This window comes from Mya arenaria, chromosome 2 (genome assembly GCF_026914265.1).
Source record: "Mya arenaria isolate MELC-2E11 chromosome 2, ASM2691426v1".
In the NCBI taxonomy this organism is placed as follows: Eukaryota; Metazoa; Mollusca; class Bivalvia; order Myida; family Myidae; genus Mya; species Mya arenaria.
The window spans coordinates 22,291,397-22,306,694 of NC_069123.1; the positions used below are offsets into that span (position 1 = coordinate 22,291,397).

At 34.4% G+C, this 15,298-nt stretch overlaps 1 long non-coding RNA gene across 1 annotated transcript; it reads left to right on the forward strand.

The window, feature by feature from the left end:
• The first annotated feature begins 29 nt into the window (after positions 1–29).
• LOC128244096 (uncharacterized) lies at positions 30–13,886 on the forward strand. The gene is made up of 3 exons (XR_008262943.1): positions 30–110; positions 443–532; positions 13,751–13,886. It is a non-coding gene; the product is annotated as an uncharacterized LOC128244096 (long non-coding RNA).
• Positions 13,887–15,298: the final 1,412 nt, after the last annotated feature.

A 15,298-nucleotide genomic window follows, 5' to 3' on the forward strand; every position in this document is an offset into this window, starting at 1 on the left:
TTCCTTATCTTAAAATAGACGCGCGCAATTTGTACGAATATTGACGAGAGAGAAAGAGTCAATTACTCCTCTAGAGACTCGACGGTTCATATTTTAAATAATACAGCAAGGTAAGTTGATACAATGCATGTTTAAAGGTTTATAGCAATAACTTTCTGGTGTTTTACAAGGTTGTTTCAATGATTTTTAGCATACATGTAATTCAACCCGATTCACCTTCAATTGACATCGCGCCGATTTGTACTTTTATGTATGAGAAAACAATGTTAATTATTCTCTTGAGTTATGTCTGTAAATATTAGTAGTTTTTGTGTAATTTTGATCTTTGATCAGGATCCAAAAGGCCCATGTTATTTACCATTGTTTTTGTTAAATTCAATGTCATCCAGCAAAATGATATATTGTTATCAAATTCATATTATTGTGTACTCCTTTTTGACAGGTTTATGACGGATGATGTGATGTCTGGCTTTACCGTGAAGGGAAAAGGGAGAAAATGACTTCCCAAAAGCAGTTTTTCAAGATGTTCAAGGTAATACTTGCCAAGTCAAATCACATTCTTGACAGTAATCATTTAATTATGTTATTATTAAAGTGAGTACCAGGTATAGTCTTGTGCATACGCCTCTTATAATCAAAGCACTGAAAGTGCTGATGGACGGTGACATTGTTCGGTCTGCTGCAAGTATAGAACTAAGTCCTTCCTCTTATAAACACAGAACATCATCGGAACCTAATCTTGAATATAGAAGCATAATTTGAACACTCTTAGGTGAGGACAATTAGACAATGCTTCAAACCAAATATCTAAGCTTGATATTTATTTTCCAAACATAATTATTCATCTTAATGCTGTAGCTTTGAAAAGTTGATGAAAAGGTCACCTGGCAATATCATCGTTATTGTTTGTTTGCAGAACTACTTCATAGTCAAAATTTCATTCCAGTTGCATAACAAATACGCCAAAAGGACACAATCAAGATAACTGAAGCATAACATTAACAGATGTTTTTTAAAACAGTATACATGGTCCAAAGTTCAATGTTGTACTTAAAATTAAAAACGTAGGCCTTAGCTGAAGCAACTGTGCACAAGATGATCAATTTGCAAGAAAAACAATTGTCGAAAACTGACATAAACTTGGTATTAATGTGTACAATGCATTGAATCTTACTATCTGAAGTACCACATATTAATGGGTATGTCTACGAAGGTATATAGCTTAAATATACCACCCGTTTGGAGTAAGCCTTTGTAGCACAGTGGATACAACACTGGACTGCTATTTTTTACATTTTGGTCCTTTCTCTATAATTATGATTCAAAGCTTGACACATTCTATTAAATAATTGTCCTGAGTTGCGTTACAGGAAAAAAAATGGTGCCAATCGGGTGTACAGTCCCTTTAAAGTAACCCGAGAACAACAATGATGAATTGTTTTCCAAACATAGCAACATTTTATTGCAGAGGCCACAAAAATAAAAAAGTAAGTGAAAATGTCACAATCATGGTTAGCCAAACACAACATTTATAATTATTCTTAAAGCAGTACATTTTATGAAAGAGGGTCAAAAGGTCACAGTAAAGAAGATCTGAGGACTTAAAAAACTTTCATTGAAGTAGCTTAAAAATAGGAAAGTATGTCGAAATGACAACGTTATCAAAGCACAATTTTGATTTTTGATTTCGAATCAATGGTCTTAATTTCATGGCTGAAGCTTCAAATTTTAATGTGTGTCAAAAGGCCACAATCTAGGTCATCAAAAGACAACATTAAATATTGTTTTCAAAACTGTCTAAAATGCTAAAGCTCTAAAAAAATAATTAGGTCAAAAAGGTCCCAGTCAGGGTCATCCGAGAACGACATATATAAATATATGTTTGTTTTCAACAACTTCAGGAAATGTGTAAATAACTTAGCCTTTGTCGATCTTACTAACATATTTCCTTGACGAGTTGTATAATACAGTCTATTATATGATGACGAGTCTTAGTATCTTTTTATCAAAATATTCTTTAAGTAAAGACAACAAAAACAACTTACCTGTTTTACTTCTCTAGTAAACAAGAGCTGTCACAGAGACTGCGCGCTCGACTATTACGCAGCTGTTCAGTGTAAGGATTGAAAAGTTTTGGCGAAACATGGATCACTGTAAAATTAGATTAGATTTCAATGCAATACATTATGTATTTGTTAAGATATTAACATGAATGTGGTTACATGGAAAATTTTAAGTCCAATACTTGAAACTTTAAACAGTATTTCTAAGTTGCATAATAAAGGGGCAAAAATGATAAAATATAAAAGATAGAGTTATCTTTCCTGATTATTTAAGAAGGTTGAATAGTTGGGAGCCTGTGTATAAAGTTTCAATGCAATACATGATGTATTTGAATTTATATGTCAAATAATAAAGCAAAACCTTAACCAGAATTTTTAAGTCGAATAATAAAGGGTCATTTTGTGCATTAAATGCAAACTAGAGTTATCTTACTTGGTTAATTAGGAAGGTTGGATGGTTGAGTACCATTGTATAAAATCTTAATGCAATACATCAAGTAGTTGCTGAGATATCAACCTATGTGTGCTTACATGCAAAACCTTAACCAGAATTTCAAAGTCAAATAATAAAGGCCCATTTTTGCATTAAATTCAAATCAGTGTTATCTAACTTCATTAATTTAGTAGGTTAGATAGTTGGGAATATTATATCTCAAATTTCAATGCAATACATCATGTATTTGCTAAAATAATGACTTGAAGGTGCCTACATGCAAAACCTTAACCAAGGTGTGATGCCGATGCTAGAGTGAAAAGTATAGCTCTCCTTATAATTCGAAAAGTCGAGCTAAAAACAGGATACATGTACCATTAAAGCGATGCTATTCTCTGCACTACAAGCATGCATTGCAAAAATTTGTATTAGGAAAAATTTCAAACCAAAGAATCATGCGATCATTCTCACACTGTTTGTAAGAAGAATACATATAAAGGTGATATCAAGTACAGCAGAATGGAATAACAACAAAAAACTAAACTCTTTTTAATTGTGACATCATAATGGTCACCGGTAAGATGAAGTCATAGATTACTATGTGTTCATGACGTCATTTCCTATTTAAATCAATATAGTACCCCATTCAGTACCCAACTTGATTGAAAGTTTTTATCAGGAGATTAGATAAATATCACATTTTCCTCTTAATAATTGGTTGGAAATTTAATTTTACATTTTTTCATCACAATGAATACAAAATGACAAATTGTCATTTGAAAAAACATTCTTGTCTATGAATTTGTTTAAAAACATGTGGAAGGATACAATAAGTTCCATGGTCAGTAGGTAACCCGCGATATGGGATATTCAATGTAAAGGAAACCATATTGCGGTGGAGTGAAGCTCGAATCTAAATATGGATTCTTGCCCCCCATATTTCCAATACTATGTCACCTACTAACCCCGTAATGTAAGTATAACGTTGACAACCTGTTATCCTGTTTAAATGTTTTATTTATTCATTGAAATATTCATCAAATCCGAATAAAGACGCCATTTTGGTGTAATTTAAATTTGGAAAATGGAAAAATGTGGTGTCACCGCGTGACCTGTCCTTGACCAGCAGCGGTGTTTCATAAATATTGGAGTCGTGACATTTTTTTGACCAATAGAAATAGACCAATGTTATATTGATATCCCCCCATGTGTATTTAGGAGAGAAAAAATGTGTGATGGCTGTATTTAACTAGATATAAAGTATACAAGAAAATAAAAAAACACGAAAAAAAAGGGTGGAGTGATTGATGATAATGAGCCCTTCTTAATCATTAAGCTAGTTACTTTAGGTCATTTAATTGACTTAGAAACAACCTTTGTCTAATTCATTGTCGACGTAAAATCTTATGCAGGGATTGTGCATCAGGTGAGTGACAGTAGGCTGAGGAAAAACCAAACTTGAAAAATGAAATTGTTAATGATTAAGGATAGCACTTCATTTATGCCTATCTGAGATTTCATTTGCTTAATTGTAGGTTTATTCTATTTTTGTTGCTGAAGCTGCACTCACACAAATTGAAAGTATTGACAACTTCTTTATTTTTTGTCTTCGAACGAGCCATTTTTTTGCGAAAATCCATGGAAACCAGTAATATAAGACTGCTGACAAAAAATCAGATCATAGATTCTTATACTTAAGTTTAAAAATTGATGTTTTATGCATTTTTTCTTTAACCGTTAGTATCAGTTTAAGCCATTAAGCATCAATTTTTGAACATAAATATGAAAATCTAAGTTCTGATATTTTGTCAGATATCTTATTATTGGTTTGCACATATATATTTACGCAATAATTTGCTCTTTCCAAAACAAAAAATAAAAGAAGCTGTTAAAATAGTCAATCTGTGGGAGTGCAGCTTTAAGAGCTCATTATTTCTTTGTCTAAACAAGTTGATGTTCAAATTAAGAAACTTCTTATCCATAAACATCTATTAAAACAAGTTTTTAAAAAAGAGGGTGTTTTGAAAATATCGAAATTGAATTAAGGAAAAGAATTTCATATTTATCAGGTTTGAACTGACATTTCCAAATGCTTTACCCTTTGGAACAAGCCATGTGGTAACTAAGAAATAAGTCAAGTCCAAGATATACGCATTAGCACAAAATTAACCAAGCACAATTTTGATCACAATTCACACACTGTGCAAGCATGTCAAAACATGGCCATGTTAAAATTGCAAAATTTCCTTCTGATTGAAAAAAAAATCACAGGCTGTCAGACAAAATTACTGACACTCCTTTTCTATAAAAGTTCATGCTGTCTTCAGAAATAAATTGAATAAGAATTGAAATAAACTAATAAGGGTAATGTAACATTCTGCCAAAGGGGGAAGTGCATTCATAGTATGTGGATGTCCTGGATTAAATATGCAAATTAACATACCAGGTCTCTGTTTGGAGGGAGAATATATGTATGTAAAAGGTTTATGCATGATTTTCTCTGAAGGGATCTGTTGGCCTTAACCATTTCAGTAATATGGCTTGTTGTTATTGATCTTTTTTATACATACATGTTTGATGCTTGATAGGCATACCAATGAGAATGATTTGCCCAAAATTGCAACAGAACAATTTCAGGGGCGTAGCCAGTGTTACACACTTACGCACATGCGTAACATCAATTTGAAAAATGAAAAAAATGGTCAAACATGGCATCAAAGTCGAGGGTTATGTTTTGACATCAGAATAAAACCTTAAAGGGAAGATCAGCTATAGAAAGCATTGTTTCTCTGTGCTAGATAGATAACACAGCCTTAAAAATCACTCAAAAGATTTCCGTGGGGAGCAGCCCCCCCCCCCCCCTTAACCTCCTACGGTTACAGGGATTCCCCATCCCATAGCCTCTCACATTTAGTACAGCCTGGCTACACCCTTGAATTTAATTAATTGCCAAAAAATGTCCAAATCCTGTCTACATTCTAGTATTTTGATATTTTTTTTTCATTGAGTAAGACCCTTTTGAGCTATTTAAACACTGTAAATATCCGTAAAGCTATATGCATGTATACAATATTGATATCCCCAGCATGCACAATTAAGTTATGCATTATCTTTTACCATTGTTAATTTTAACATACAAGAAAATACTGTAATTTACACTTAGCTGAAAAATGTGTAGTCAATGACAAGGGCAGTAATGTCAGGTGCGTCCATGCTTCCCGGTTCATTGTTTTGAGTGAAAAACGTCCTCGATTCGGTGAGTATTACCACTGTTTTCTATATGTTTCAACGATAACTTTTAGAAACGACCTTGTGCACCGAATGAAGAGCAATTGCTCGTTTACGAAGACGCTTGTTTTAGATCAAAATAATGTCTGTATTAAAATATCTCGTGAAAACAATGCACGTTCTTACTAGGCTTCCCGACTCACTCAATACATATTTTGCTTCAAAACAACTATTTAATACCGTTCTCTTGCGTACAAACCCCACCCGATGCTTTGTTTTGGACAATAACAGTATTGCTATTGTTTTCCGAATGCAGACAGCCAATTTTGGAGTTAAAACGGCTCATTTACGAAAATGCTTGCTGGTTCATTCTGTACATTTTTAGAACCTAGGTTCATCCCAAATCTGGAAGATCTATGGCACATTAAAATAACGAATAAAAGGCGTCGATTTTTTTTAATTCATGTATATGTTCTAAAGCACGTCTAAGAAGGGTAATTTTGTTCATGCAGTGTGTGTATACCTCGTGATAAATTACGTCATAATTATATGCTACGTCGGAAGGCAACTTTCTGCTCAAAATGAAGACTTAAATCGAAGATAACTTTTCAATCACAACACCATTTTAAATGAAACAAAGGACAGTCTATGCCACCTAAGGAGTCCCGCCTTCATTGTTTTACCGGAGTTTGAGAAGGTAATTATCGGAAGGCAACTTTCTGCTTAAAATGAAGACTTAAATCGAAGATAACTTTTCAATCACAACACCATTTTAAATGAAACAAAGGACAGTCTATGCCACCTAAGGAGTCCCACATTCATTGTTTTACCGGAGTTTGATAAGGTAATTATCAACAAACACTTCGACAAACCTGTTTCCAAAATAATGTTTTGACAGTGCTCCGTATTGTGAAAAGTTTTGTCGAAGTGTTTTAAAAAACTAAATTCTCAATCAAACACGTGTAAACGACCCAAGGCGGGGCTCCGTTAGCGGCGTAGACTGCGCTTTATTTCATTTAAAATGGTGAAGAAATAGGAAAGTTATCTTTGTTTAAAGTTTTCATTCGAAGCAAAATTTTGTTTTTCGGACGTAGCGTTTATGACATTATTTATCACGTGGTATACAAACTCTGACAGGGCTCTCTACTTAAAGTAGAACTGACATTATTTTTGGAGGTTATATAGTAAGTCAAGACACGGTTATATCTTTACATAAAACAGTTTTAAGACCTTAAATTGTTGACTGTTTCCTGCAGGTTGTCTCCCTTTTTATTTCGATTTCCAGAGTAAACATATAGCACACTCTTTAAGGTAAACTCTTAGTTCCTTTTCATTGCTATTTCCTGAAAAGGTAGTTTTAAATAATCCACAATTTTACCTTACATTATTACATTAGCAATTTTAAAGGGGCTGTACTCCGTATGATGAAATAACGAAAAAGAGAGAAAATTGTCGAAACCTGACATAAACTTCGTATCGATTTGTACAATGCAATGAAACTTACTAACTGAAGTACCACATAGTTCAAAATTTAAATATTTTTCGCTGTTTTTTTTCGTATTTTTTTCAATTAAAAAAAATACTAGGTATGTCTTCCTAGTGGAATTAATTCCCGTAATGCGTGATTCGCTAGTCGATGCCATCACGTGATATAACCAAGTTAGGTATATAGCTCAAATATTCCAACCGTTAAGGGTAAGCCTTCGTAGCACAGTGGATACCACACTGGACTGCAATTTTGGCGACACCGGTTCCAACCCGATCTCCAACTCGATTTTTTTCTACATTAATGATATGAAAGAGTAAAACATTTCCTTAAATACTTGTCCTGAATTTCTTTACAGAAAGAAAATCTTTTTTGGTGCCAATCTGGTGTATAGTGCCTTAATATATATATAAAGAACCTCTATTCTTATTTTATCATCAAGTATGCAAAGTTCATTTATTATGTCGTTTATAAGGACTACCTTAAAACGTTTTGTTTTTTTGTCTATTTAGATTCAGGTTTGATCTCTGATCTCTTCTTTCGTTTCATCTTTTATTCCTTGAAAATATAAATTATATATCTGTACACCCTCTTCTTTAATTAAATAATTAACAAAATCAATATATCTGAAAAACTAAAACAAAACGACTGGTAATTCGGGTAAATACAGTGTGCCATAGATCTTCCAGATTTGGGATGAACCTAGGTTCTAAAAATGTACAGAATGAACCAGCAAGCATTTTCGTAAATGAGCCGATTTAACTCCAAAATTGGCTGTCTGCATTCGGAAAACAATAGCAATACTGTTATTGTCCAAAACAAAGCATCGGGTGGGGTTTGTACGCAAGAGAACGGTATTAAATAGTTGTTTTGAAGCAAAACATGTATTGAGTGAGTCGGGAAGCCTAGTAAGAACGTGCATTGTTTTCACGAGATATTTTAATACAGACATTATTTTGATCTAAAACAAGCGTCTTCGTAAACGAGCAATTGCTCTTCATTCGGTGCACAAGGTCGTTTCTAAAAGTTATCGTTGAAACATATAGAAAACAGTGGTAATACTCACCGAATCGAGGACGTTTTTCATTCAAAACAATGAACCGGGAAGCATGGACGCACCTGACATTACTGCCCTTAAATGATAGAGAATAATAAGTGGCAGATTTCAAATCAAGGCATTTAAGGCTCACCAGGGGCTTAGCACCATCCAGATAATACAGACAGGCTAGCTCCGTGTCCTAATGACAGGATCATTTATAGTAACTTTATCTTGTTGAAAAGTTTAATACTTGACTAGTCCAAATAAACAGCAACTTCAGAGTCTTGGACAAGTTTTGTTTTGGCGAGTCTTCATGTCCACATCCAACTTTTTCTCCTAGCCTAGAATGACATTTCAAGCACTAAGTTTATTAAGTTCAAATAATTGTACATTGAAAGATTTTTTACCATTTTTGATATGGCACGTCACATAGTGAACACATCTATAATATTCGACTTGATGTATATTGAGCTTCAAGATGACGCGCATCAGCTAGATAGGTCCAAAATGGCAATGCTATGTTGACAGAAGCTGATCCGAATTTAAGTGTTTAATGAAACACTTGTGTAATTATACACACTTGTGTGATTAAACAATGATATTGGCTCAAGATAAATTATGTGAAACTTTCGTATTCCTATTTTGCAATGCAATGTTTAATATTGAAATGTTGTTACAGTTGAAGAAAATATTTTACTATGGTATGAATCAGATCAACATGGCATAAAGGGAACCAAATTATGCACTGGTCAGTCAATTGTAACCACGACCCCCCCCCCCCACCCCGCCCCCAGATCTTGGGAATAGCGGGGACTTGGACTTTCAGTACAGCCAACACCGGCTAAATTCCATGCCATGCGGAGACGAACAGTTGGTAAAATCCCCACCAAAGTCCCTGCACCCAGGGGACTCTAGGCAAGGCCAATTACCCGCTGTATTCAAAACAGACAAAACCACCGCATTCACCCGGCAATGTGGGGCCACCTGACAAGCATAAACACGACCCATTTCACCGGCTATTCCCCGTATATCCCGGACCTGGGGTGGCCGTGGTTACAATTGACTGGTGCATTAATATCACAATTTTAAAGAAAATCTGAAATACCCTACTGTACTGTAATGTATGTTTTATGCAGAAAGATGACAACTGTGACGCAAATGCAAGTTGTTTCGAGTTATTTATATTATCATTATTTTTCACATCAATATTTGCAACAATTATTAACATCTACTAATGGCACGAAGCAAAACGACGTCATTGTTTTTTGGATTTTCACTAAGTTTGTATTTCCGTGTTTTACTGCAACTTACTTTTAGTAGTTGGTGACCTTTCACCAGATGTATATCAGTCATTAATTGTATTGCGTTATGATGTTATTCAATTAATTATTTTTAATTCTCCTTTTTAGCACTAACAATCCATTGTAAAACTCGAGTGTGATGCCTTAAATCCGATTTGACATCGGAAATTCCACGGACATGTGTTGATTCATCCGCCATCTTGGATAAACCGGGTCATTTTGGGTCATGCCATTAACACATCATATTTTGATGATTCTACTTAAACACGGTGGAGAACCCACGTGACGTATTTGGTAAAGTGCACGGCAACAAATGTCAACAAGTCTCGATTCAGGTAAGGTTTTTAAAGATAACTTTCTTAATATTTGGAGATTTTTTGTGAAATAAAGACCATAAACCCCGCATTTAAGAGCTCCATCCACGGTAATAAAGAACGTTCTCTAATATCCTAAAGTTTTCCTGAAAATCTTGACCAACTGATTTCTCAGAGTTGAAATCTAAGGCAAAATACACGGCTTTTGACAATTCTATTGGTTTACTTCATGCTATCCGTAAATAACTCATACAAAAATCTTATTTAAAGCAAATTTTATGTATTTTAAAGTTTTCAGCGTGTATTGTTGAACTTCTTATAGTTATTTCAAAGGCGAAAATGAACTAACACCAAATTGATAAAGTACACGGACATTTTAGGTTTGATAAAGTACACGGTCTTTTACAACCTTCAGTGTATATACTCATTATTTCACTGACTGGTGCTAAAACGAGTTATTATAAATATATTTATTATTTCTATTCTTCAAATTAGTTATTGAACATTGCTCCATGTTTGAAAAGACGCATTGTTATGGAGTGGCAAGGGAAGAATGAACGCGTTTTAACAGTTAGACCGACAGAGTCGCCTAAATGATGGGCTCATTTTCATGAATCATAGAAACATGTGTTATCACACTAAAATTCAGTCCCGTATTTTAACAATATATTCGCAATTGACATATAAAGGGCTTGAAGTTTTTTGTAAAGGGTGTTCCACTTCTTTTTCGTATCGTATATGTAAAACGTGCTTGTATTCATTATACATGGTAAACAGTTACACATAACTGCTTAATAACTCTTCATTTTGTCAATTTTGAGAAAGAAAAGACTTCTTGTACTTTTAATGTCTTCGATTGCTAGCTGATTTGAAAGACTTATAATTTTGTGATATTTGTTTCATTTCAGAATATGAAGAGTCCGACTTTATGCAAAGAATGCGGAATGGCATTTCAAAAAACAAACAAAAAAAAACAACATCTAGTAGACCACGATAGAAGGCATTCTGGTCGATTGCCATCGTTTTTGCGGGAAAGTGTTTACACAGACACAGGTTAGTTTTTAGCTTTATTTTTTTCGCCGAGAAATAAGAATATACTAACAGTTAGACTTTTATTACGACTCCCCTCGTGTAGAGGTTAAGATTTGCCATCGTCTGACTGTGTTTTCAACGTTTTTTAGGGGTGGCGTTTTTCACATACCGGGTAATAATGTGGTCCATGTTTCAGTGGACAGGGTCGTTCAGTTTTATGGTGCTGATTACACGATCAAACACTCATTGCGTGGCAGTAATATAGTGTTTTTTATAAATTATATTCAAGTACTGACATTGCCAGCAATTTTCGCTAACTTGTGACAGTACATGTCTTTTTTATAGGTGCAGCAATCAGGGCGAGACAAAGTTGCACGTTTGCAAATAGTGTGACAAAACTGCCCTTGCAAGACTTGAAGATACACGAAAGACGCGAAAGCGGCCAATTGAAGCTAACCTGTGGTGTGTGTGGGTTCAATTGGGTGACACGACCAATCTCAGTGACCAGTTTTCTACTAGACACAGGGGTATGACACGTCACAAATGTCTACAGTGTCGCTCAGCGTTCAAGTTCAAATCTGGACTCAGCAGGCAATTTAGGGCGAAACACACCTAATCATGACACATTGAAAGATTACAATGGTCTAGTTAGAAGTGCATTCCAGTATGTTGCCGAGTTAAAATAACGTTTTCATGAGTTTAACATTTTATTAAGATAAATAGCAAAACGTACTGTTACCAAATGGTGCTCTTTCAAAATGTTCGTTTGTCTTACAGTACTGAAAAAATTGCAGTGTAAAAATAGTATGAAAACGGATTGAGCATAAAACATTTTCACAAGGCTTAGAGATGCATTGTTGTCATTTTCCCATTTATTCCCTATAAACTCTTAACTGCATGTATCTTATATAATTCAGCAAGCTTTGAAACACAATTATTTTGTAATCACATTTCAGCCTTTAGTCTAGAACATTCTAATGTTCCATGCTCAGCTCTTATCTAGATGTTCAAGTCTTAGTCCAAGCCTGTAAGTTGGTAAGATAGTGTGCTCTCATTCCTCCTTGCTGTTTCCCATCTAACTCTGAGCCTCCATCTTTACAATGAGTTCCTGTCTGTATTGTTCGAACGACCGCAGTTTTACTGATGTACATCAGATAATATTTGTTCAGACTGAACCAAATAAAAGATTCAGCGTTACCTGAAAGGTATGAACAATATGCTTTAAATGTGGAAATATATATAAACTAATTGTGGTGTGCAAAACACATCAAAATAGGAACATTCATGAAATTTATAATCACCACAAACGGGCAGCTAACTACAGAGATGTTTTATTCGCCGTCAGTCCAGATTGTAATTTCTACAGAGATGTTTTATTCGCCGTCAGTCCAGATTGTAATTTATAAGTAAAACTATCTGATTTTTGAAGAAATGTATGTATGATTCTGTATTGATCTGCATATTTAAAAGTAATCGAACTTATAATGGCAGACTTTCTCTTAAATTATTCCATAGACTATCTTTCAACTCCTCATTAAATATGATTGCTAAATATTTAGTTATTTAGGTGTGCGTTATAATGCAAAATTTATTGTTACAACTTAGATAAAAACTAAACACTATACATTCTGACTTCACGAATAGAAAATGCTTATATAACGATTAGTTTGTAAACCGCACTCTACTTTCAAACATAAACTAAAATAACCGTGTACTTTATCATCCTAAAATGTCCGTGTACTTTATCAATTTGGTTTTAGTTAATTTTTACCTTTGAAATAACTAGAAGTTAAACAATACACGCTGAAAACTATAAAATACATAAAAACTTTTTAAAATAAGATTTTTGTATGAATTATTTACGGCTTAAATGAGGTAAACCGATAGATTTGTCAAAAGCCGTGTACTCTGCCTTAGATTTCAACTCTGAGAAATCAGTTGGTCAAGATTTCCAGGAAAACTTTAGGATATTAGAGAAAGTTCTTTATTACCGTGGATGGAGCTCTTAAATGCGGGGTTTATGGTCTTTATTTCACAAAAAATCTCCAAATATTAAGAAAGTTATCTTTAAAAACCTTACCTGAATCGAGACTTGTTGACATTTGTTGCCGTGCACTTTACCAAATAAGTCACGTGGGTTCTCCACCGTGAGTCAACAGTTTGATATATATTTTAAAATATTTCGATAGTTCAAAGTATTGAATTAATTATGTTTAGCAACAATGTACTTCAGTATTCAGTTCGAAAGTTTCAAACATTTACGGATTTATTTTTATCGATACAGTAAAATGGCCGAGGAGTTCCGAATGCAGTTTTGTAGTAATGTAGTGGAACTATTTCCATGAAGTTGTCAATATTGGCGAAATGATTTATCAATATAAATATTTGATTTCAGTACCAATTGTCAATAAATTATACATGACCCACTTCTCTCACTATTCGCCCAGATATTTTAGAAAAAAACTGTGTAACAGCCACTTTGAATCAGCTGTGTATTCAACACAATGATGCGAACTATTTACTGAGCGCACTGGCGTGCTTTGGTTTGTAGTTTGATCGGCTGATGTGCCTACTTAGGACGGGCCCTGAGGGGCACCGTCCAAAAATAGCACTAGTGCCCGCTCAAGGAAAACAAAGCAATTATTAACTGGAAATTATTTCATACGCGATAGCTTTGATCACCGATTCTAGTCACTGAAATAAGTAAAACAAATAATAGATAATGAAAAAAATACAGCAAATATTGTACCAAAACTGGAAAATTTTTGTTGTGTGGAATTTGATATCAAAACTTTATTTTCAGCAGTTTCAAGTCAATATAATTTTATTTTGACAAGATCGTTATGTATTTCAGCAAGTGTCACTGTGTTTACTGCTGCTGAACATGAGGTTGATGGGGCAATTGGATCCTTTCTGAAGTACGCCCCAGACAGACAAGCAGGTGGAGGACGACGAACTGTTTAAACAAGTTAATTAACATACATCTCTAAACATATAAATTTACCATGTGTCATTTAATTTAATGTGCCTTTATCATTTAATACTTTTAGTTTCTGTACAGATTTGTTGTGAAAATAAAACTTGTACATTCTCTGAGTTGTTTGTTAATGAATGTAGGTGAATGCTGCGGTAATTCCTAACTACCTGTTACCTGTGTGGTATGCATATTTATACATGTATATGGATTTTGGTCGTTATCACGACGTTGTTTCAACGTCGTAACTCCGACGTTGTTTCAACGTCGTAACTCCGATGTTGTTTCAACGTCGTGATTTCGACGTCTAAAAAACTTTCATTTTCAACCAATATACAACGTTTATCCAACGTCAGTTTCTGACGTTGTAGGCACGCGCTTCGTGACGACACAAATTTTAATATTGTAAAGTTAGTAGACCTTGACCCCTAGTTTAATAAAATGTAAGTATTATTTCCGTTACATTTCGATCTACCGAGAAAATCTTCAAAAACATGCAAAAACTGCCGTCGACTGCTCTCCAACCAGTACATGTGTCTATTTTTTCATCAAGTGTCCCGATATCTGTAAATCTGGGACAAATCTGACAGGTTGTGTACATGTATAACGGTATTCGTGACCAAGAATATATTTATGTGAAAATAACGACTCTAATGACAAACTAAATCCAGTTTAGATCACTGTCGGGTATATATTGAACAACTTTGTCATTATTATTCAACATCGATGCATAATATATCTATTTATTCTTTCGCTCAGTGTGTTTATTCTTTCGCTCAGTGCTAAATGGTAGAGAGTTGTAGCGTTACAGGGATACATGAGAAATGTCAAAATAATAAAAAAAGTATCGTTGATTGCTCATTATTGTAGCTAGTCAAAAAGTATTTTTAAAATATCCAGAGCATCCAGAAGGTAAGCATAAGCTCTATTGGTCACAGTTGGGAGACTTGTTTGTCCCAAACTACATTTTTTTCAATTTTCTTGCGGTTCTGAAAACAGTGCAGCTAGTAATGGGACTTGGACTGGGGACTCCCTGTTTGCAAGTTTGTGCTCTATCAACTTGGCTCAAAGGCCCTTCGAACTTAAAATAACTTAAAGCTTGCAGTTGAATTGTTCAACCAGCTCTGCAAACTGTTCCTGATAACTTGATTTGCAAACAATCTGACCTGTGTGGGTTAGTACTGGGACACACTCATGAACCGTAAATATTAGTACGGTAAACCTGGGTGCAAAAGTGGGACAGGTTCAGATCTTGAACCCCACGACTGATGAATACTTGAGCTCAAGCAATGGCTTTATTAAAACAGAAACCACCTTGCATTTAAAGAAAAATGTCAACCATATTTTAAGCTTCAGAAAGAAAACAGCCTGTTTATAAATAAATACATTATTCATTTTTTATTTCAGATCTTGACATGGATCCAAGCT